The sequence below is a fragment of the Larus michahellis genome, chromosome 2 (genome assembly GCF_964199755.1).
Source record: "Larus michahellis chromosome 2, bLarMic1.1, whole genome shotgun sequence".
In the NCBI taxonomy this organism is placed as follows: Eukaryota; Metazoa; Chordata; class Aves; order Charadriiformes; family Laridae; genus Larus; species Larus michahellis.
Window position 1 is genome coordinate 42,873,660 of NC_133897.1, and position 24,528 is coordinate 42,898,187.

Sequence of the window (24,528 nt, forward strand, 5' to 3'; positions counted from 1 at the left end):
GAGCAAATTGTACTGGCATTCTAAGGAAGGCAGAAAAAGTTCAGAGGTTCTAAAAGGTTTTGATACAATGGGTGTGATACTATGCCAGTCAGAACCAGTATTTGGGATCCCGCAAGAACAAGGAATCACTGCAGGTTCTGTTTTAATTTTATTTTGAGGAAGCAAGGAATAATAAAATTTAAAGAGAATTATGAGTGGTAATACATTTTACCGCATATTTAACTGCTGTCTCTTCCTACCTTGTGAAAGCTTTACCTTTAGACAACGTTTGGAAACACGGAACATCGAATCCACCCGCACAGAACAGGAACCCACCAGGGTCAGCCTGCCGTTTTCCCACTGAGGACAGGTTGCTGAAAGAAGCGAGCACTCCCTGTCATTTTCACTTACCGTTTGCCGCCAGCCACGCTGGAGCTCTTCCCACAATCTCAGTGCTTTCCAATCAGTTCATTTTCAGAAATGCAGTTTTGGCCAGAGAGAAACACTACTTCCTACGTCAGAAGAAATTCAGAGCTGGTGAACATCTGCATTGTGGCTACTTATCGGGAGATCTTGATGGGTTAGTACTGGCATTGTATTTTAAAGTGGCTCTACACTGACTTTTTTACTATCCTGTATGTCTTTACATTTCACAAACCTGCTCTGTAAACCATGAAAAGTAAGGCGCTCTGAATCAGCCCCAACCGGGGAGTGATACTAATGGTGTGTATGGTCAGCAGCTTAATATAAAGGAAGTCAGAAATGCCAAAACTTGTCGTAACTGCTCAATGGGATTCTCTCTAAGTACTAGACATCTACCCTAACTAAAGGACACATTTTAACATGACATCCTCACGGTCGGCAAAAATTCAGTACTTCTTTTCCATGTTGACAGCCAAATGTGGCAGAGAACATTTTCCTTAGTTTCTGGGTGACCTTTACGGAAACCTGCTGCCTTTACGTGAGGTGCACGTGCACTTCAGGTCTAAGTTCAGAACGTACAATTCCCCTCCCTGAAATTTTATTATTTTACCTTTACCTCTGTGGTGTTGGTTTTTGTTTTTGTTTTTTTCCTGTGGTTATTAAATCAAAGAAAGCATGATTGGTTTTTAAATTAATTTGCGAAAGGACAATGAAAGATGTTGATGGCTAGAAAGATGCAAACAGGTTTCTAAGAGATCAAAAGAAAGAGAGCATTAATGAGCAGATGTGTCCTGAAAGTTTTCTTAAATGCAAGCACGATGAGTGTCTCAAGACTGATTCATTACAAATACAGGTCTGCCTGTCATGGTACTGGGGAAGAGCTCTTACTGACTCTTGAGTAGGAAGGGAAAGCGGCAGAAGGAGCCTCAGTCAGCAGTTCACACTTGAAGGTAAAATACAGCAGACTCCATTTAGTCCTTGCTCCCTCTGCAAACAAAATCATACCAAGTGGAAACACAGGAGGAGCAAGAAACCGGAGTCCTCGTCTCCCATCCTCCCGTTTGATGAGAATCAAGAGAGCTGTGGCGGTGGTAGGAAGCCATCTCTGACCCCCCCGACCACACCCCAACTTCAGCGGTACCCAAAGCCCACAGAGAGCTCATGCCCTCCAAGGGCCACGCTCTGCCGCTGCTCTTCACAGAGCAGCTCAGATAAGAAATATTCCCTGTGCACAATATCCTTTCGTACTACACAAGTGAAACCCCTGAATAAAGAGCCCGGTATATAACACAAGATCAAGGAATTAGAAACTAACCAGTAAGTGCGACTCTGCAGAGTCCCCTTCAGTCACCAGTTGGGCTGGCGTGCTTGAGGCAGCTTTGCGACTGAAAAGCAACGCATTTGAGGCTGTGTTTCTTCTCTTTTTTTCAATGTAATTTTGATGGACACAGTTCACCATACAACTCAAATCAATCAAACAGGCATGCCAGCTTGCAGTTCGGTTTATGGTCTTCTTTTGGGGTTCTTTTCCTTTTTTTGCAGGAGGGGGGCTTTTCAACTTAGAGATAAACTTTTCTACGTCAGGAATAAAATTAGCCATCAATCCTGGCTGGCTGCACCTAACATCCATTTTTGAAAAAAATACATTAGGATATACATGGATTTTACGTTGAACTTCCTGCTAGACTGCATCTGCGCTTACTTGAGTAAAAAGTTAGAACTTCTACATCTCATGCTGCCTGAGGGAACCAAAAATATTAGCGCTGATTAAATATTTATTCTGTAGCAACATGAAATCTATCATGCTACAGAAAATTATTTTGAATGATACCTCTTCAACAAGGCTGTGACTTAGAGCTTTTCCTCTTACTAAGTTACACATTCAATAAAAATACAGCTGGGCCAAGAAAACTCTGTTTTGTTTTGGCAAAGCATCAGACGGCATCTTCTGGTTTGCCAACACAGGCAGAATCTTGTCTAACTGTGGGATGCTCTTGGATTTACTACCTATTAGCAAAACTATTAAGAAGCACTGAAAGGTTCCAGCCCCTTTTACGTATTCTCAGTTGAATCTCATTAGTTTGCATGCTCTCAGTTTGCACACAAAAATAAAGCAGTCTTTTCCTACCTCTCAGGGAAAAATTAATAGGAGAGTGTTAAGTCTCATGTTACTAGGACTTCATTACTTTTACAAGCTATGCTAAATAATTAAACTGCACTTGTCAAATAAGCGATTAGAGAACGTTTTGTGCTGCAGCATATGTTTTTACTGTCTGTTTACCTCAATTGACAAAATTAAATCTTTCACAGAGTCTCCTGCGCAACAGTGCAAACAACTGAGACCCTAAACTGGGAGAGGGGGAGAGCTGGGGGACTCAAAGGACAAGTGTATATAGAATGTGATTAAAGAAAGAGCACTGGATTAAAGCCACAGATGAGAAAATCGAAACAACAGAAGCAAAGCTTGCTCTGAGGATGCTGCTGAATGAGAATGACCTAGAAGCAAATCTAGCTAACGCCATTTAGATCTGTAGCAACTTCTAGACAGGCTTTCTATGGAGTCGCAGACCCTTCAAGTGGGCGAAAAGGCAGAGAATGGTTACATGTTGCTTAGAGAAACTAGGGCTAATGATAGTCAGCCAACATTGACTTTCCCAACCTTTAATTTACTTTCTTACGCGTATTCCCACAGTAATATATGGAGGGGAGGGGAGGCTTTGGCTAGTGCTAATAGCAGGGTACAGTAATTTGAAATATTCTGTAGTTAACAGGATCCCTCAGAGCTGAAATAGAGCGGCTATGTGAGAATTGGCAAAGGTAGAAAAATGAGACTAGCAACCTCCCCCTCCACCACATCCCGAAGGCAAGGCCATTTCCGTAATGCCAAGAGATGAAAAGAATTTCTGACGCAGTGCACATTGTCCCACCTGCCTCCTTTCTGCACAGGTATGTCCTTTGGAGCCCACACCATTCAGTGGGACGACCCACACAGCCAAATGAAGCAGATGTAGCCAAATGAACATCTGCCTCCCCCGCTGACGGGAATTGATCCGTTTGGCCAACCTGGCAATTTTTCAGCAGCAGTCTTCTAAAGGTTACTCAAAACAAAACACTGTCCGGCTGCAAATCCCTTCTGGTAACAGCCAGACATATGCTGTACCAGCCTTCTGCTACCGGAGCCACATCCAGCCTCCCGGGGCTGCAGCAAACAGCAGGACCTGCTGCCCTCAACATCACCGTCATGTTCCAGTTGGACTCGGTCAATGAGCGCATACACACAATCTGCTGTTTTTCAAATGTGCTAGTCACCGAAAGCCACATTTCCGTTAAGCGGGAGAGAACATTCCCGATACTCCCGTTCTCTCACGGCAGCAGAATTTCCCTGAATCGACACTTTTTGCGAGGTTATGTAACAGCGAGTACAGCATGCTTAACTCTGATCTGAGCAGACGCTGCCGGCACAGTGTAAGCACCAGGGTACTTCTTTACAACGAACTGTGCCCCAACCCAGCATGGGAATTTAAAAAATAAATTTTTTTTAAAAAAAAAGATATATTTATTTCTTGGAAGAGAAAAGCAAGCTACCCAGGCAAGATCATGGATTCTTGTATAGGGGTTATGAAGTAAACAAAGTGCAGGAAACAAGATTCAATAGCTTTTAAATGCAGTAAAGCTGAGCTTTGAAAGCAAGTGCAGTTCTTCAATATAAATAACAACTTCAGGACTGGTAGTGCATTGGAAAGGAGCCAAAGGAACTCCCCAGACCTCAACACAACTCCTCCCTTTTGTCATCTGGAGTGCTTTTACAGAGTTGCCTGAACTGAAAGAAATGCCACGGAAGCTCTAGCGATAACCAAAATCAATTTTGCAGCTTTGTGTGCCACTGTCCAGTAGAAGCATTTCTTCTGTGGTACGGAAGACTATTTTCTTTTACATCAAATGACTTAGCCACGAGCTTTGACACAGAAGAAAAGAGCAGCAGTTTGATGGCTCAAATACATTCACTAATGGAGACAGCAATTTTTCTTCCGTGGCACAGCCTCCTGCACTCATTTTCAGAGCTGAAGTACCCATTAAGAGTGACTCAGTGGTAGCAAAAACACGCAAAAAAAGGACATCCTGAAGTTTGTTTTCAAATAATCTCCACAGGCAGTATTATGGCTATGAGGAATTTGTGAAAACCATAGGTATGTAATATATTTTCAAGAGAGATGCGTAAGAAACTTCACAGTAAAAAATCACAACTGTTATTGCACAGCCACCAGCCAAACATGTTTGACTCCTGAATAACCAAAGTCTCCTTTTTACCTCACTGCAGCCACGAATCCCTTACCTACTAGCAAGGGTAATTAACCGTTTTTTTTATCCTTTTCCAATCTCTTGCCCGCCCTCACCTTTCTCTTTTTCTTGGATGTCCATGAAAGTAGGTGTAGCCTCCATGTGCAGGGACACAGACTTCTTAACTGAGCCACCTTCAAACACGAGGGTATTTCTCTTCTCTATTTTTGTTTTCCTATTGTTTTAGTCTAATAATTTTCCCAATTCAGGTTTAGACTGCCACGTGTACACCATAGGTACAGGTTAGTCCAGGGAGGGAGAGCAGTAGGGATGGTCAGAGTACGGGAACAACAAGGCAGGTACCAAGTGCCCACCACCTGACAGCAGGTCGGGTATCAGGTATTCTGGAACACAAAATCCTTTGATAAGCCTGGGCTCACCCTGGAATTACCCTGGGTAGCTCTAGTTTCTTAAAGTTTTACAGAAGAGCTTTTTCACAGATCTTTCAACAGAGCCAGAATTACATGAAAACTCTCCTGGATAATTTTTTTTCGCATGCATACAGCCAGCACAACTCTTAGCTATTGCTCCTGTCCATACTGCTGTGGAGTTACATTGTACATTCCTGCTACGTAAATGCAGTAGGATGACATAATTCTGAGCTCAAGGTGATAGATTTTTCCATGTGCAAGATTTTGCACAGTAACTCCTGATTAGTTTTGGACGTTGAAATTAATGAGCTTATCAAAGTAACAAAAAAGGAGCCAGGGCCATTCTTGTTGAACACAGTGTTTCATGCTTCTAATAAAAAAAATTACTTTTTTGATCAACCATTTTTATGTATTTTCTATGAAAAGGATCTGCTGCCTCTGACCCGGTGAAACAAGGATGCACTTCCCTGCCTCTGAGAACGGAAAGGCGAGTATCCTCCACACTCTCTCAGTACCCCATGTAGGCCCCAGAGAAAACATACAAGTTATTTCTTTTGCGGTTTTGGGCAAAGCAGATTATTTTATATGAGGAATTCTGCATAATCTGCTAAAAATTTAACCTGCTCTTTCTACTCTTAGGGATATTAAGATTTCAGATACCGTATTTGGCTATAGAAAATCGCATGTGAAAGATGATGGCACTGTGCTTACAGAATAACTGTAGGAAATGCTGAATTCATTGAGATTTTAGTTACATCCCAGAAGGGATTCAATAAACATGACAGATAAATTATTACTTTTCATTGCTCTCATAGAATCGGCTAGGTTAGAAGGGAACTTTAAGATCATTGAGTCCAGCCATTAAGCTACCACTGCCAAATCCACCACTAAACCATGTCCCTCAGCACCACACCTACACATCTTTTAAATACCCCCAGGGATGGTGACTCACCCACTTCCCTGGGCAGCCTGTTCCAATGGTTGATAACCCCTTCTGCGAAGAAATTTTTCCTAATACCCATCCTAAACCTCCCCTGGCGCAACTTGAGGCTATTTCCTCTTGTCCTATCACTCTCAATACAAAATGCAACCTACTAAGTCAGTCAGGTGAAATATTAGAGGATTATGCAGCAAGATGTGTCTATGGGCTGCTCAGACAAGAGCAGAAGTTGTCTCAGCACCAGTATTTACGACCGGGGCAGGCAAACCCTGCGCAGGCAGCGGCGCCGTACCCACCACCGCCTTTCTTCAAGGATCTCCTCAAAGACTTTTCAACCTTTCACCACTGAAACAAGAGTGACCTGCTCCAGCTCTGATCTTGGAAATCCTGCGGCTGCCTGTACCACATAAGAGCCTTTGTTGGTGGAGATGTGGATTTAAAAGGCCTGAAGGAACTCTTAGGATAATCTGGTCTGACTTCCTGCCTGGCACAGGCCGTAATACCTCACGCAGCAATTTCTTTACAAAGCACAAGAACTTGTAACTCTACTAGACGATATTTCAGAAGGAGATCTAATCTTGATTTAATTACTCCAAGTGATCTACCACATTCCTTTCTGAGCGTTTCCAATGGTTAATTACACCTACGGTATCGTATTTCCAACCTGAACTCCTCTTGCTTATCTTGCTGTGTTTTTGTCTGTTGGAGCCCTATCCTATCTCCCTACACAGATATTTTTAGATACCAACCACATCACACCTCAAAATTCTCTTACCTGAGATAAACAGTTTGCCGGCTTGGCAAATCAAAACAGGGATTCCTGAATCCAACGCACAGCAGCTGCGGCGGTACTATAGATAGCTTTTGACTACAGAGACTAAAAGAGAAAAGTCAATTCAAGTGCGAGGGGAAGGCGCCCAGCACCTTCTTTAACAAGCTTTCGCAGCAATCACCCATTTGTAAGACCTGGAAATTTGGGATAAACAGCACTGCAATCTGTAGAGATTAATTTTTAACTTAACTAATAAATCTAGCTCAAACCAGATTGGTAGTTACTAAACACTACAGTTAACTCATAAAGAAATAGATGGCTGATGGCAGGTGGTTTTCTACTACTTGTATGTCAAAATCACATAAAAATCCTGCTAACAGAATGACCCAGTACTTCTGCAGGCACTGCCAAGGCGGAAATCCAGGAGTGAGCAATATGTACCCGAAAATACTTCCAGTTGTGACTCTGGGAAACAAAATGAGTAAATTTCCACTACTGCTGTCATGCTATATTACTTAGGCATATTACTTATACGTTTATATTACTGCAGCATTCAGAGGCTCCACATAAGGCTCTCTTGTGTTAGGTGATCAACTACAAACAGAGAAAGCTTAATTCATTTTTGCAGCATTTGCCCAGCTCGTGTATGGCTGAATCCTGCTAAGGAGACAGAAGGAGGACTTGTGTCCACCCTGGATCACAGGCGCTGATGAGATCAGTGTACAAAGACCGCTCAGAACTAGAATTTCTTCTGGCATTCACTAAATCCCTGTACCACCCATGTGATTCTCAACACATTATAAAGTTCCTTAGCTGGCTGACTATTCCAGAAGGGCTTTCAGTCATTCGCACTGATTTGGTGTGGAACAGCAGCATCTTGCTGTCTCCGAGATATATTATATATGCGCACACCTTTGTAACTGCAAATACATGCACATACTCTCCACATACTAATACAGAGCAAGAATATGCAGAGCTAGATTGTCTATTTACAACATGACTCTAAAATTTTCCACAACAAAACAACGTGATATGACACCTCATTACTTTTTCACAACACTTCTGTTTTTTTCCATTAATATTTCACATTTCTACTCACTTGCGGTTTCAAACAGTTTACATTTTGCATAGCTTAACTAGTATTTTTTTTTTAGCCTCCATCGTCCAAGGATGCCCCTCTGCAAATCAGGAACACATTTTATGTAGGTGTATCAACTTTTACTGGTTTAAGATGTTAGTAGGTTGAAAAAAACCAGTCCTTTTAATCACACTTCCATTTGGAAGGTGTTTGACTTGATATAAGTGCATGGAATCCAGCTAACAACACTGCAAGCTTTTACTTTAATCACCGACAAAAACCAAAACAGGCAAATACGAGAGGAAAGAAAAACAGTGACCAAAAACACCTCCCTTCCTCGGTATCCTGTGAATCGCTAGTGAAATTGAAACTATTACCTATGACTGAAAAGTAATTATGCATTTCTGTAATGCTGCAAACAGGTTTATACTGCAGCTGCCTGTCAGAAAAACTTGCTCCCATAGACCATTTATGTTATTTGACATAACTGCTTCCTTTTCTACATTTTCTAGGTAACACAGCACGTGAATGTCAGTATCCTCACTAGCAATAAAAGAAATAAAAAGACAAAACCCCCTTTTTTAACACCCCTTGCTGTTGGTAATATATAGAAAGACGTTCTTCTGCTTTTGCTTATCTAGCAGACACACAGAGAATCCATTTCCAGAATGCAGCAGCCTCAGTCGCGTTACATAGAAGAGGAAATATCCGCTCCTAGGAAAGTGCACTCCCCCTCTACAGACACACTTATTTAACTATGTAAATCATAAAGTCCCACCACCACATCTCAAAAACCAATAATTTACTACAACGCTACTTATTTTATCAGCATATACTCTAATATTTCCTTTTCAAACTGCAAAAAAGTTCTCCTTATAAGTGAAGATGTTAACTGTCTGAGTAGTGAAAACCATAGTCTGCTGAAAAATAATTACCTGTAAATTCCTTAAAAGCAAGAAAATTTCCAAGTCTATGCAGGTATCTTATTTTGATTTAAAGAACAAATAGTGTCTTAGTAACAATAAAAAATAGTCAAATGTCGTTACACTCATTCTGCAATACTCTCCTTTCACACTGACCCACACCATTTCTAGGACCTACTCTGAAATACTGAGCATATTTGTTAAAAAATACCTCCAATTAACTTGAATGTCTTACTAAAGTGGAATTTAAAAAAAATATCTTACCTTATTAGAGCTTCATTTTCTGTTCTTTCACTGAAAAGAGTAAAGAAATCTGTATTAAAGATCCATTTGGCAAAAAGTTCTTTCGAAGTTATTATTTTAGTTTCACTTCAATTAACACCAAAACTATAGGGTTCTTTTTACATAACTGAAATAACTTTCCATTATTTTGGAGAGTTAATCATTCTCAACACTCTGGGATGGAAGCCTTTATTTATTTACTATCTTAACTAGCTGTTGTTTCTGAACACACATTTCAAATGCTTTGGAAATATCAATACAACTAATTGATCTAGTCAATCCATCACTTAAACGGCAGGCTGATTAGGCACACTTTATAGGTTTATTTTCACTGCAGGCAGTATTTTACGACCAGTATTTGTATTGCTATTACTTTTATTTGACACTTGAAATTTTCTATTATAAGATGAACCTGCGTTGCAGTATGCCTATTCAAAGACTGTCCTAGCCTGGAAGGTTTTTTTTTTTTAAAAGCAGCTATTTTCTGCTCCATCCCAAAACAGGTGGAGTCAGCGGCGGTTGTAGAAGAATGATAGCGTAGAGCCATTTCATTAAACACCTGCTTCAACTCACCCTAAATGTCACATTTCCCAATAGCTTACCAACATACATCACATAATCTGAAAAAAAAACAAGTAAGCTTTAAGACTATTCTGAAAAAGCTCTGGCATGACTCAGAACAATCAATGAATTTTGAGGCCTGCAAAAATATCAATTAACTTCTCATTTCTTTGTGACTTTCGTTCAGTCCTCTGCAACCCAGGAGAACTATTTGCAGGCATCAGCATTATAATTGGGAATTAGCTTCTGGTAACTCTGAAGTAAATGAGAAATTTTTGCCACTAATATATGCAAGAACAGAATCACACTTTATCTTATTACATTCTGTAAATTAGCATAACACACAGCATGAAATAGAAAACAAAAAGCCAAGTCTAATAAAATCTGACAATTATTATTGGTATTTGTTGAAAAGCAGAGAAAATCATGCTGAGTCACAGCCAATGCATCTCAACCTCTAGCACTTTCTGTACACTTCATTAGCCATCAGTCAGTACGGTTAGAAATTTACAGATGAAGGGAAAACAAGGAGAGACCTTGTTCATCATTGTCAAGGTCGAATTCAAAGCCTGGCCTCAGAGCACGCGATCAATGGGGCGGCTGAAGAGATGAATTCTCTGCTCTCCGATGAAAATACTGTCTTTTGGGGGACAGAGGGGCTAATAACAGAGTCTTCTAGGAATGGCTGGGAATCTGTCAATCTGAGGGAAGCAAAGCTTAATTGAATAGTAGAAGTGCCTCCTCCCTTAATTTAGACCATATTCACCTGGTAATTAATGAGAGACCTATAAAATGAGCCTGTTTCGGAAACAGAATGGGTAAACTTATAAAGAGACATTCCTGAGGTGTAGAAATACATTAGATTAATCATCCATTTTGAGAAAAGGCATGAAATCTTGTTTTTATGAATCAGCTCATCAGAGCTGACATTTGCAATGTCTGATTTCCCACAGGGGAATATCTATACATGTATACCTTTAAAGGAAGAGGAATAACTGTAAGGTCATTTCAGTACATAGTGAAATATATAAAAACCTCATAGGCTTAATTTTCTAGAGCTCTTTCTGATAATCGGCTATTAAAACACGCATGAACAACAGATTACTTCACATTTACCCGTCTGGCTTTAGGTCCGGATCACCCACCAGCGGTAACTTAAGAAAGGTTTTGCACGCGTTGTGGGCATCAAGGGACAGAAGCAGTAGGTATTGTATCTCTGGATGCTACGCAGGGTTTCAATAGGATTGAGGGGGATTTATTAGAGCACGAGCCAAATCCTTCTTACTTTTCTCATGCAAAACACCCATTGAAGCTAGCCAGAGTGCAACTGAGGACACAGTATGTCTCTGATTCTTTATTACTCACCTGTCCCAATACTACAGCGGGCCACAGCACAAAGTTTATGGGACCAGAATGGTTCTTTGCAGGCCCGGAAGGGAACATCTGACAGGACAGACTGTTTTAACCACAAAGCAGGTACAGAGGCAAATCTGAAGAAGACTAAAAGTCATCCTGGACTTGTGACAAGATCCACAGCTTTTGAAGCAAAGTATTTCTATGTTAGAAACACTCACAGCACAGGCTGCTTTGAAGCATATTTAACTCATCCTACGTTCTTTTAAAAGAAGGAAAGCTGACTTTGGCAGGGTTTATGACTCCCAGGAAAAAAACAATAATCCTAGCATGCTTAAAGAAACAGTTTGCATAAGTTTCCCTGATCTGATCTAGCTGTTGATAACAGGACAAGCTGTAATGAGGGCCATGAGCACCTCCCATCATACGTTCTCACGGGCCCTGCTGCCTGCCTAGCTTGATGGTCTCAGTAGACGTTTGTCCAAGAGGATCACATCCTAGAGGAAGAAGGACCCGTTATTGTTCTCCATCAGGTAGCAGGAAGCTTCTCTCTGTCTTCAGATGATCTGGCTTCTATCCAAGTGGAGATAACCTCCACCCCAGCACGCCCGAAACCACAGTGGGTAAGTGAGGCTCCAAGTGTTCAACATTCCCTGCAGAAGACACGTCAGGCTTCCTGCCTTATCTGCCCCTGTCACCTTGGCAAAGAGTTTCACATGGGCTCTTTGCTTTCACATAAAAATACGACGTTTCCTGTTAACTGCTTGCACTGCTTTCATGCTAAATGACCTCCTTGCTTAAATGGAGGGGAAGATCTCTACAGACACACAAAAAAAAAGAAGACATTTTCATTCCAATATTCGGATGTGTCATATTTCTAAGCATATGCCTCTTTACAGTAAAAACAGTACTTGTTGCCAGTCACCAAATGTGTTAAATTTGAATGCGCTCCGGAGAGATTCTAGCAGACTGCCTCAAAAGCACATCCATACAATTCAGTTAAACTAAGCAGACAACTGTCCACACTCAGACACAAAAGGCTCTGTAATTTCAGCAAGGTATTTACCATTATCCTTTCAATTCAGATACAAAAAAACTATAAATCTTTTTGCAAGCTCCATCTTTTCCAGAATAACTCCTCTTGAATCTCTTTTGTAAATACCAACGCACAAAAAAACTACTGACAGAGATTTTTTTAACAATGTACCTTGCTATCAATGCTGTTCACAAGTCTTCTTAAAGAAGACTCGCCACCGACTTCAGGCGAACCACAGAAAACTAATACTGCCAAATTGATTAGACAGCAGAATAGATGTAGATGAAAATTTCCCCCTTTACCAGACTTAGAACATTCTTGACTGCATGGAGCTGTACGCATAAAAGCGTTCCTTTTAGTCTCAGTCATTGTTATTTCATCTTTCCTGTTGCATGCTTTTTATCAGAATTTGCAAAGCTGAAGATAAAGCAACGTATCTTGCCATAACCAAAACGTGGGTTTGATCCCTATAATGAATACACCCAATTAGGTAAAACAAGTTCTTTCCAAATGATTCAGCACTTATCCAGAACACAGTAGGAGAAAAGGCATCCAGATGCACTTCACAAAACTTAGATATAAACGACATATCCTGCCTAAGTCTTTGAACAGATATCATGTTAGGGAACAGATGTCATATGAGAGACTCTTCTTCTTCTACATATATTATTATCCAACAAAATCCTATTAATGCTCTTAAAAATTACTTTTAGGCTCCTGAAATCCTTCACAGACCTCTTCAATTAGAAAGAAACAACGAGGGGAAAATTCTTCAAAGTTACGAAAAGATTAAAATCTTTTCAGTCTTCTAGACAGGTTCACCATCATCCCAGAATTTGCTTCAGTTTACTTTTGTAGTCCCCACAGGATGCTCTGATGGTCAGAGGTCCACAAGGAGACTGACTGAGCAAAACAACTGCAATTTCCTTTTTCACAAAAGATCACTGAGAGACAACCAGGCCTGGAAAGGCCACCGAGTTCTCACTCCATCTCACTCCATCAGAGCCAAGAAAGGACAAAGGGGTGGAGGACCAACAATCCTGACCAGGAGATAAATTCATTCCTAATGCCACTCCAGTAAGTTTGGCTTTTCAGTTTTTTAGCTGTTTAGCAGCTAAGAATTAAAATGCTCGTCTGTAAAAAAACCTAAAACAAAACCAAAAAAACCCAAACAACTCAGAAAAAAAAACCAACAGGGAAAATCTCAGTGACCTCCCTCAGCAAAGTTCTTGCTCAAGATGCAAGGAACTCTGCTGGCACAGAAACATAATTTAATTCTTCCTGCCCCACCAGTCTTGACTCAAGGCCATTTGATTTCACAGTTCCAGCACTTGCAGTAGTTAGCAAGTTGTGCCATGCACTTTGTAGAGCAAAAAGCCATGACTGCAGCGTGCCAGAGTCTAATCTGTGACAGGCATTTTCATTTCTGAAACTCTACACAGCATGCCTTGGATTGTTTGGTGCTTCCTTAGGGAGACTCGGTCTCTGTGGGCGCGGGGAGGCTGTGGATATGCCTGTGAGCACAGTCTGAACGCTGGGACCTACAGATGCATCCTGAGAATGTTTACTACCAGTACAATGCTAATCGTAATTATCATGTGGGTATACGCTCACTGCAGGATAAAAAGCTAGCAGAAAGCCTGTGTTTAGATTGGACAGCAAAGACAAGATCCTAGCTGGAAGGCAGGAAACACATAAAATATATCCATATAAGGCATATGTAGAGATTAAAAAGTAACCATCATTGCGAAAAAACTGCATATAACCCCACCCACAGCCATAGATGCCCACACATAACTGCCAACTGCAAGAGGAACATGTGGTCTGTGCGCTGCTGCCCCACCAGCGTGACCAGCCACAGAGCCACTGCCTCATGTCTGTCCTTCTCCCCAAGGAAGAGCTGAATGTGCAGGCACGTTCCTCTTTCTTCACCCGCCATTTACGATTGCTTTTGATGACTGGTTGTCATAGAAATCATAAAGTTCAATGATTTTTTTGGATGACAGTCCTCCACCTTGGTCTAAGAAGTCTTAAATTTCAGCCAGGTAGCTTGATCCAACTGTTCTGAGGTGGAATAATGAGGAAACAATAATCACCATTACTACTGTTGTATGGTTCCTGAGACCATCCTAAAGAGCTAAAAACTCACAGGTGCTTTACTGAAAATGCTACGAGTGCACTATGCAGAAGCTATTATCCTCTCCGGTAAATGGTGAGTTCACAGACAATAATGTCTACAGTCCTGTTTTGCCAGCATTTCCATTCCAATCCTCCGTTTTAATGATGAATTAACAAGATTAAAATATACTTTGGCTAGTAGACCTTCAAGTTGCTATTTCATTTACATTATAAATGTTAATGCCACGATTTTCCTTGACTTAAAAAAGGACAAGGTAAATTAATTCACTTTTAAAATAAAAACTGTGCCAAAAATAATTTTTTCAAGTCCTCAAACTTATTTATCCACTCTTTTTTAAAAAAATCTACTATTTGTGCCATTAAAAGGAAAAGCGAAAGTATTATTGCAATGTAGGGATTCATAGAATTCAAGAGAACTAAGCAGATCTCAGGAAAGGACTGCACTCCTGTTTTATTGTGCATAACACAATATATACCCTAACCCTCATTATTTTCTCCCTCTGAAAGGTATCTAAGGATGCCATCTCTGTAGGGCCTGGACCAGTGCCACCGAAAGCGCAACAATGCACATTGCAGCCAACGAGAGACCTTCCATTCACCTTGGGCTTGAAAACCTTGCCTAGCATCAAAAAACCAATTACAAAAGGCATCAGGATGTTGAAAACAAGCCTTCATACTTATTTTTGAACTATCAATGCTCATCACTTTTCTGCGTGTTGCCCGAAACTTCACAAAAAAATAGCAATAGTCAAATCTGAGGGGAACCTTCAAGCTTTAAATGCAATGTATGAAGATGGTGAAGTGGAAAGTTTTGGGGACTTAGGGGTATTCATCCCACATGTGTTTCACCACATACTGCAGTTACTGCTGGAAGTCACCACTTCTGAGATCGGTGGTGCAAACAGCACCCCGGTGTTTCGTCCTCTGCTCCTTCAGCTGGCTGAAGAGGAACCCAGAGGGCAGACAAGCCAAGACAGCCGGAACAAGGTGAGATACTTCATCCTTAGATTCAGACTGTTTTACACCAGATGCCTGATTTTAATCATTATCCATATGTCTGAGTAAGCACAAACTACATCAGAGATAAGAGTTGGACCTTCAAACCTTGTATCAGAAAGCACGTATTCTTCTGCACATAATCGCCCCATTGCCCCTAGTTTGTCTTCTATGGGATGGCAGAATTAAAAAGGCTAGGATCTTCAAGGATGAATGTATAGTAAATATTGCTGCACAATATGCCCAGCCAGTGAATTCATTATTGAGTCCTGGAATAAAACGCGACAGACTTTGATATGTTATCTTTTTCAGGGTGCCAGTCCCAATCCAACACATCCCAGAGCTTAAAGCCTGGCTGCCTCCAACTCGTGATACTTCCCCCAATACTTAGAAAAAGTTGGTAGTGCCATGTTCTGCTTGGGATGGCGGATGACAACCATCATACCTGCACACTGGATTGCAGCTCTCATGGTAATTCTATCCGAAATTAAAGCAAGAAAGTTCTATGAAAGAATAGGTTTAACACATGCACCTAATGGGGAAAAAATTATGGTGAACCAGTCTCTGGTACATTAACTGTGATTTGTGATCAAAAACTTTGATTTTAAGATTATTGTTACGTTTCTTTCTTCTTTTTTTTTCTCTTCCTGTATAGCACGTGCCCTCAAATATATCCCAGTAAATCGTCCCAATACAGTTCAGAACTGTGGCGCAGACTGCAGGTTTTGAGCAAGGAGTTATGTCCTTAAGCCTTGCATACATTTTGAAAGCTATGAAAAAGACCCGAAGAACAAATAAAATGGAAATCTGCCATTTGAAAGTCAGTGAAAGCAGGCTTAGAGAGGAGAGTGATTTCGTCTTATTTATGGTACAGTAAAGGTTTTTAAGGAGCATTGTGCAACAACACTGTATAATCATCAGGCCAGCAATTCCGCTGCAAAGTGTTTTTCAAGTGGCAGGTTTGGTTGCCGATATAAGAAATAGACAATGAAACAGAAACAGGTATTTCTAAGAAGGGCCTTGGAAAATGTCTCCCTCTGCCCAGTATATACAGCAAATATAAATCTTCACTGTAACACAATTACGTTTAAGTAGTCTCTGCAGCTGCTTAACTTCTCTTCATCATTTGTGGAGAGGTGGTGCTAAACGCTGCTAGTGACAACGACATCATTTGCTAGTGATAACCAACTATGACTAAATTCAAAATATTGTTGAATCAAGATTTTGTGGCTAAGCTATCAGGATAGAAGCCTTAAGAAATTACATTTGCTTTATTTTCTGGAGCTAAGGTCAAGCATGCCAAAGCTCCAGGTTTTTTTGAAAGGTGGAATTGGGCTAAACTCCGATTAAGAGACAAACTGACAGATTTAGACATTTGTTTAGTAACTATGTAGTAATATACCAAAGCCAATCTGTTGCAACTGCCTTTTATGTTTATTTCTACCAAAGGAAATCAGAAAAAAAATAATCTATCAAAGTACTCAAATTCAAAACTGCCATCATGCACACTGAAGACTTCTGAATGCACAACTAGCAGGGAATGTGAAACTGGTATTTTCCCCATTTTGGATGGTCCACAAAAAAGGCTTCATTTACATTTCCGTATTTTTAGAAAGACAGTATTCACTTGTTTTTTCCCCCAGTATATCACAGATAATACTCAGCTGCTGGGTTTATGAGGTATTTGCAGTTGTAACTCAACAGACAAATCCTTTGTTACAAACAGAGAACAAATAATGGGGATTTACAAAGCTGTAATTATACTGAGAGGGTTTATGCATAAGGATATATTAAAAGAAATACTATACGCCAAACAATTTTTTTTTAAGAAATCCTCTGGGCATTATCACCACTTACACTAAGGACCCTTTTAACACTACCATAAAAGGGATTTAAAATGTATGTCATCCCTAAAGGATGCCTGCAGTCTCTGCCAAGCTCTCCTACACAGGCTGAAGTTGGTAGCACGTACCGGTTCTACGGTTAGCAAATGATGATAAACGAGCAGAGCAAACTTTGAGCCCAAAAGCAATAAAGCACACTAAAGGTAGATGAGGTCCTCCAGCAACCAGCCAAAGCACATCAGCTGCTGCAAGTCTTGTCAGCGGAAGGGCAGCAGAGACCACAAACTGGTGCCCGCGGTCCCCACCAGCTGCCGCCGAGGAGCCGCGCAGTTGCATGATGAGCAGGAGCAGGAGAACAACTGACCAATGAGCCCACTGGGGCTACAGGTCAGGCTCACTGCCGACACCAAGTGCCATCAGCACGGGAACAACAACGCATTAGTTGAGTAGCATGCTGCCAGGGACAAAGACCACGTTCTTGCCTTTGTGCTGGTCTACATGGACAAGAAAGGCACCTGGACACACAGGAGTGGAATGCCCCAACCTATGGTGGATGCAGACAGTATTTTGGACCTCCTGTTTCACCAGCAGCCTCCTGAGGACAGGCACTCCCTGTGCACCAGAGACCTGTGGGGGACTGCACGGCATTGCCCAGGGGACCCATAGCGGTTACAGCTGTGTCAGAGGATGCTCTGAAGCAAACTGCCAGCCAGCTTGCCCCAAGACTAGAGAAACGCAAAAGCAAAGATGGCTTCAAGCATCCCACTGTCTGAATTAAAGAGGATGTTAGGTTTCACTTCAATATATTACATCAGCAGAACATAGCTGAGAAGTTATTTTCCAGTATGGTGCACATTCTTTATTTAGTTATCGATGGCTACCATGATTTCTGTTCTTGTTAAGTCAGAAGATTTCTACACCTCCTCACAATAAAACATTGAGCTGGGAATCACAAACAAAGTCAAAACATTTTGTATAAAGTTATCCTGAGATCCTTTTGACCCTACTGGCTTATTGTTAACCTAAAATGGAAGAATCTGACTGTTATTCAAGAAACTATAGTAAATAAAACTGGAATTACTTTCCCAAACTACTTCTCTAAGATCAGTGATTCATTATCATAGTTTAAATTTCGTAAATAATTAATTATTGGTGTCATGCGGAGTTATGCATTGGATTTTTAAGGTTACCCTTCAACACACGGGAACAGCTGTTAGTGCTATATACGACAAAAAATGCATTAGTTTATTATTAATTGCTTTGATGCAGGCAGGCATTATGATTAATTAGATGGTCAAGAGAAATTCAGATCCAATGCAACAAGACACCAATACCCCGAGTAATATGCCTCCCATGTAGAACCTTTTTTCTTAATATATTAATTATGATGTTTTGACCTCTGGCACAGATCCCTGAACCAGCCAGGGCTGCAGGAAAGCAGCGCAACAGGAATGCATGGGGAGAAACACAGTGGTAAGAGGCACGTGGAGCAAACCCAGGGTGCAGGGGGAGCTGAGTGGTCCCGATCTGACAGGAGGGAGGAACAGGTAGCATCACCTCCACCAGCCTTCCATGTCAGCGTGGCGAAAAGAGATGCTCAAAGCCCATTGGTAGAGGAGAGGGACAGAGAAGCAATTTGGGGAGAATGCGGGGGACAGGCAGAGGTTCACAGTCTTACAGCCTGATCACTCTGAGGCATGATTCCATGTCCATAGGCAATATTAGACACAAAATATCCTACCTTCCCTTCTCTCTAATTCATTCAGAAAAGGCCTTCATACTTGTTTTCCTTCCTGGTTATAAGGAAGGAATTCTTCTCTGCACCTGGGGAGGAATAACCCCATGCACCAGTACAGGTTGGGGGCTGACCTGCTGGAGAGCAGCTCAGCTGAAAGAGACCTGGGAGTCCTGGTGGACAACAGGATGACCATGAGCCAGCAATGTGCCCTTGTGGCCAAAAAGGCCAATGGCATCCTGGGGTGCATCCTGAGTGTGGCCAGCAGGTCGAGGGAGGTCATCCTCCCACTCCACTCTGCCCTGGTGAGGCCACATCTGGAGTACTGTGTCCAGTTCTGGGCTCCCCGGTTCAAGAAGGACAGGGAACTGCTGGAGAGGGTACAGCAAAGGGTTACAAAGATGCTGAGGGGACTGGAACACCTCTCTTATGAAGAAAGACTGAGGGATTTGGGTCTCTTCATCTGGAAAAAAGATGGCTGAGGGGGGATCTTATCAACATTTATAAATACTTAAAGGGTGGGTGTCAGGAGGATGGGGCCAGGCTCTTTTCAGTGGTGCCCAGGGACAGCACAAGAGGTAATGGGCACAAACTTAAGCATAGGAAGTTCCACCTAAACACGAGACGGAACTTCTTTACTTTGCGGGTGGCAGAGCACTGGAACAGGCTGCCCAGAGAGGTGGTGGAGTCTCTTTCTCTGGAGACATTCAAAACCCGCCTGGACGCGTTCCTGTGCAACTTGCTGTAGGTGACCCTGCTCTGGCAGGGGGGTTGGACTACATGATCTCCAGACGTCCCTTCCAACCCTATGACTCTATGATTCTATGAAATGCATCAGAAATACAATATGATAAAGCAACTGAATGCTGCAGCTAAGTTACAATGGACTAGAAATCTGCATTTTTCATTTTACAAAAGAAGAGGTTTCATTCCATATAAAATTTCAATATTGTTGGTTGTTTTTTTTATTTCAGGCTCAATCCATGGCTTTCGTATTTGGGATTGGTCATATGGACTATGTAATGGAAAAGCTCTATAACTTATCTGAATCATTATTTTATTTTGTTCTCCCATGGTTCCAATTGTTCATCGTTAATGAGATCCAGCCATAACATCTCATTGTGCAAAAGGCATACTCTGTTTTAATCAAAATCTTGGGTAATGTTTTGGATGGCATCTTTAACAACTTGGACAGAATATTCTGTGGTTTCCTCACCAACAAAGAATCAAAATTATTAACTATGAACACATCTTCCACCGAATGCTGACAGTTCTTATCATGTTATTTTGATGAACATCTGCCCGTTTCATGGAACCATTTTAGATTTCATTGGATTTTTTACCTGGCTTCTTCACTCAAAACAATAATGAACTATAAACCTGTCCCATAGGATGCATCCATGGCAAACTCCTAAATAATTTTTTAATTTCTCCTTTTATGCTATGCTGAAAGTGATGCTGTAAACATAAAAGACAGCTGTTATTGATAGTCTCATCTATTTGAAATCAGACCTGTTAATTTATGATGTTCAAATGATTTTCCCCATTGTTATAGCAGTGAAGAGACAAAGTCCAGTGTTTGGGAATGAAACACACCAACAAGCTCATGCTTACAGTCTTCATAGCTGTATTTTGGTGACAAGGTACTGATTGAGGTGATCCTCACAGGTATTTACTGATGACAAAAATCTGAAAAATGTCCCCTTGGCAGGAATAAACACAGCACTCTGCTTTTCCCTATTGACGTACAAATTGTCATTCAATGGCACTTTTGATCTCGGTGCTGCTGTTTTGAGAACCCTTCCTAGGTTTTACACTTGGCTCTGTTAAGATTTACCCTTTTCTTTTATGTCAGGCCACTCAGCAACTTCTTTCCTGCCGCTTCCCCCTGCTACAGCCCCGAGGAATCACAGACTGACAAACTGATGGCTGCTGTTCCCTAATCACCTGTTGGTGGCAGCTCCATCACCAGCTAAAAGCAAAAAAAAGGAGAAACAGCCACTGAAATCATTCAGTGCTGTAAGGATTGCAAAGAGAAAATTATAGAGACTCCTATTTTCCAGCTAGAATTGTCCAGAATTTAGGAAACCAAGATCATAATGGCTTATAACCATGCAACTACACCCTCTGCCTGACTGTAGCATAAAAATTAGCAATATCTAAGATACTGTCTAGCCATTAGTTACTCCTGCTTGCCTTCCCTTTGCAACAATACAGGCAATAATGCAATCGTTTTATAATAAATGACATTATATCCTAAATTATATCATCACATTACACTGTATTATGTAATTAGAGATAGATGTAAAAATTTGTTTGCTTTTCATCTTGTAACTTTTTCAAATTATGAAAAGGTTTCAATCACAGCCTGAATGGAAATCTAATAATCTATATTTGCACATACGAGTGCTGATTTTGGATGCCTGGGCATTTCGCTGACGAACTGAAGTGTCTTTTATGGAACCTTGTTTCCAGTAAGAACTGAATACCATCTTTCAGATGTTTTAGGTCATGCACTCTAAAATGGCCTTATGCCAAATCACGAGTCACTTTTGAAAAATTGAGACCCTGTATCTAGTATCAAAAACCAGAAAAAAATAAATTCCCTAACTATTATCAGAGTGGCACCATAATCTGGAGAGAATGAAAAGCCCACTTTGGCTGGTTTCTTTCCTAAAACAAAACAAAACACAACACCACAGCAAAAATTTTCAACTGAGAAGTTTAAAAAACAAAACCACACAAAAATAAGGCTCTCTCTTAAATGGGGAGAAAAATCCTACTATAGATTTCTCACAAATTAAACATCATCTGCCTGTATTCTAGAAGAAAAATTGAAATAGGGGTAACAAAAGCTTGCCTACTTTTTTAACGTGGTCGCATGTATGCAACATCAGCCCATTTCAAGCACTGTGCCTCTAGGATTTTAAACCAAACATATCATATTCCTACCATGGAATATAAATGCTAAGGGTCAAAATCCAAAAAAATTTACCCAGCAAAACTCTCATAAGCAGCAGTCTGCCCGCCCAAGGCTTGAAGAAACGACATTTCAAAACTCTTCAGTTCTGCTTTGCCCTGAGTTTACGTGTGATTGCTCCTGTTGCACAGCACAAAATCCTGCGTTCACGTGAAAAGCTACTGAAAAGCAGAAAGCGGTGGGACAGCAGCCCGCTTCCTCGTTGCACAACTTTTATATGCGTAATTCCTAGCCAGTTTGGTAAAGTGACTGACAGACATAGACTTTGGGGAGGAAAATAAAATAAAATAAATTCAACGTAGCTGAAATTGTGTTGGTTTAACGCTATAGCACAGAAGACAGCAGCTCTATACGTCAGCAGGAAAAAAAAACAAATCGCTTTTAATAGACAAGCCTTTAGTGCCGCTAATACAATCTGCAGTGACATTTTCCCCTGTTATGCAAGCCGAAAGCTAAACTTTTGCTTTCGTACACTATATTGCCTATCTCCAACACAGCGCCTTATCAGCCTTCTCTCCATTTTTAAGATATTTTAGAAGCAAAAGAATGGGGACTTATCAGATTCTTGAGATTCTAAAACTCCTGTTTTCTTCCGTTCTGTGTTTATGTTGCCACGCAGATATCAATTCAGACAGGCTTCAGTAGGAAATGTTATTTGTTCAGTTAGCACGGCTCATATTCTATGTCTAACAATCTCTCTGAGAAGTTTAACTCTCCACAGAAAATAATTCAAAAGGTTAAGAAAAAAATTCCACACAGAAAAGCCGGGATTTCAAAAATCAAGGGCAGTCAATCCATTCTATCAGTGTGATTCCCTAACACCTCTTTTTCTACATTTCAGGAAGAAAAAGGGAAAAATCAAGGAAATGGGTAGTTCGAGACATCACCAGTTTTATAACCCAGGCATCATACAGAATGTAAGAATATCTACCTTTGCGGCAGCAATTATCCTTGAAAAGGTTTTCAAAATGGCATGCAGCAGCAGACTTGGAGAGATCAGGAACTGCCCGCAGAAAGAGTGAAACAGATAATAACAGACCTGCCCTGGTAAAACATCAGTTTGTAACTCCAAAATACTTAAATTCATAGTTAATTCTTTCCCAATCGTCCTGTCCATCTCCTGTTATCCACCTCAGTGCTGCCGCTGGGTAAAGCTGATCTCTTAATCCTAACCCTTTCAAGACAGTCCGCTCCGATAGACAGGCTTGTTTTTAATGTATTTTGATAGACAAATAAAGCTCTCTAAGTGCCAACAAGTCTGCATATTTAGGATTCAGTCCTCAAAGAAGTGAGTGATTACAATCTAGTGATTTTGCAAGACAAGTTCATAAGGGCTATAAATACAGCACATAGCATCAAAAGACCTCATCAGCCAGACATCTGAGTACCAGAAGGAGATGCAAAGCATAAAAGAAATCAAACCTTCAAAAACAACCTACCAAATTGATTAGGCAACACTGGAAGAATGAGTCTTACAGGAGACACTTTATTGTGTATATATGCCAAACATGTTTATGATTTCTCTTAAAAGACCTATCTTGCATTATCCTGACAGTAACAGATAGTTCGTGTCATGCCTGCCTTCCCACACTGTGTATCCCACAATAAACAGCGCTGCCTGCGCTAGACAGAATGTCGCTTCCAGGGACATACCGCCTCCTGAAAGGGTATTAGAACTGTCCTATGCGGATGCTTTCAAAGCTGGACCATGAGCAGAAATCTCCTGACTTTCCCAATCTGAGGAATTGGGAGCATAACGCATACAAGCAAAGCCGGGCTACCTGCCCATGCAAGAGTCACGCCAACCGCTTGACCAGCTCTGCAGAGTGGGATGCAGCCTGGAAGTCTCCTTCTCCCCAAGAAGAAGAACTGCCCATCTGCTGAACCATGCCGCTGATGCTGCCACATGTATCTGATGGAAAGCTGGCTCCGCGTGAAGCGTTCCGGCAGGAGCACAGGGGTGGATGTGACACAGCAGTGGCCACCGCGCTAACTCACTGCGCAGCCTGGCATGGGCTTTCCTAGGATGTACCGATGCCTGGCTGCCCCCCAGACAAAACCCTCGGAGACAGAGCAGAGCACACGAGCGCGCCTGTCAGCTCCCCAGCCACAGGATCGGGAGGCAGTTTCGAAAAGCATTTACACGAGGAGGACAGAAATCCATGAAACCGCTAACACACTCGTTCAGAAACCTCAGGATGCTCATGCAGGGGGCAGTGACTGGAATTTCAAATATAAAATATACCATCTACCCTTATACCAGAAAATGTTCTCTGTCTTCCATCGAGATGGCACACAGGGGGGGAGAAGACGGCCCACGCCCACCGGCTGGAGAAGACTGAGAAACCAGCAACAACCGACACTCTGCCCTTTTTCAGAAAACAGATGCTGAACTAGACAAGCAACGGGAAGCAAAACAATCTTAAGCTGTCTCAGCTCAAAGGGAATTTGTTCCTCTTTACAGCCCAAAAAAGCACGGTGGGGCTGTATTTCCCTTTCATTTTCTTTGGGTTTGCTTTCTTCTTTTATTTCAGACAGGTCTCAAGCTGGTAAGGCTGAGAGCAATCTCGTGTTTACCTGGCAGACCCCCAGCTGTGGGTAAGGTCCTCACATCACAGTCGCGCTACTAACGTTTTTCTCTCTAATTATTTTTGCCCAGTTTTCTATTCTCTGGGTCAGAAAGCAAGGAAGAGCTTCAAATACTTAACGGGGATGCCTCCTCCGAAAAAGAATTATCCAGAAAAACTGCTATTCAGGATTGATGAAGCCTCAGGTCTT

General features: G+C 41.4%; 1 protein-coding gene across 6 annotated transcripts in view; it reads right to left on the reverse strand.

Moving 5' to 3' along the window:
- Window positions 1-24,528, reverse strand: part of THRB (thyroid hormone receptor beta) — a 177,513-nt gene that overhangs the window by 122,368 nt on the left and 30,617 nt on the right. For all 6 annotated transcript variants that reach the window (XM_074575034.1, XM_074575035.1, XM_074575033.1 and 3 more), the window contains one exon: window positions 9,089-9,118. The gene's annotated coding sequence lies outside the window, so the exon portion shown is untranslated. The remainder of the gene's footprint in view (window positions 1-9,088; window positions 9,119-24,528) is intronic.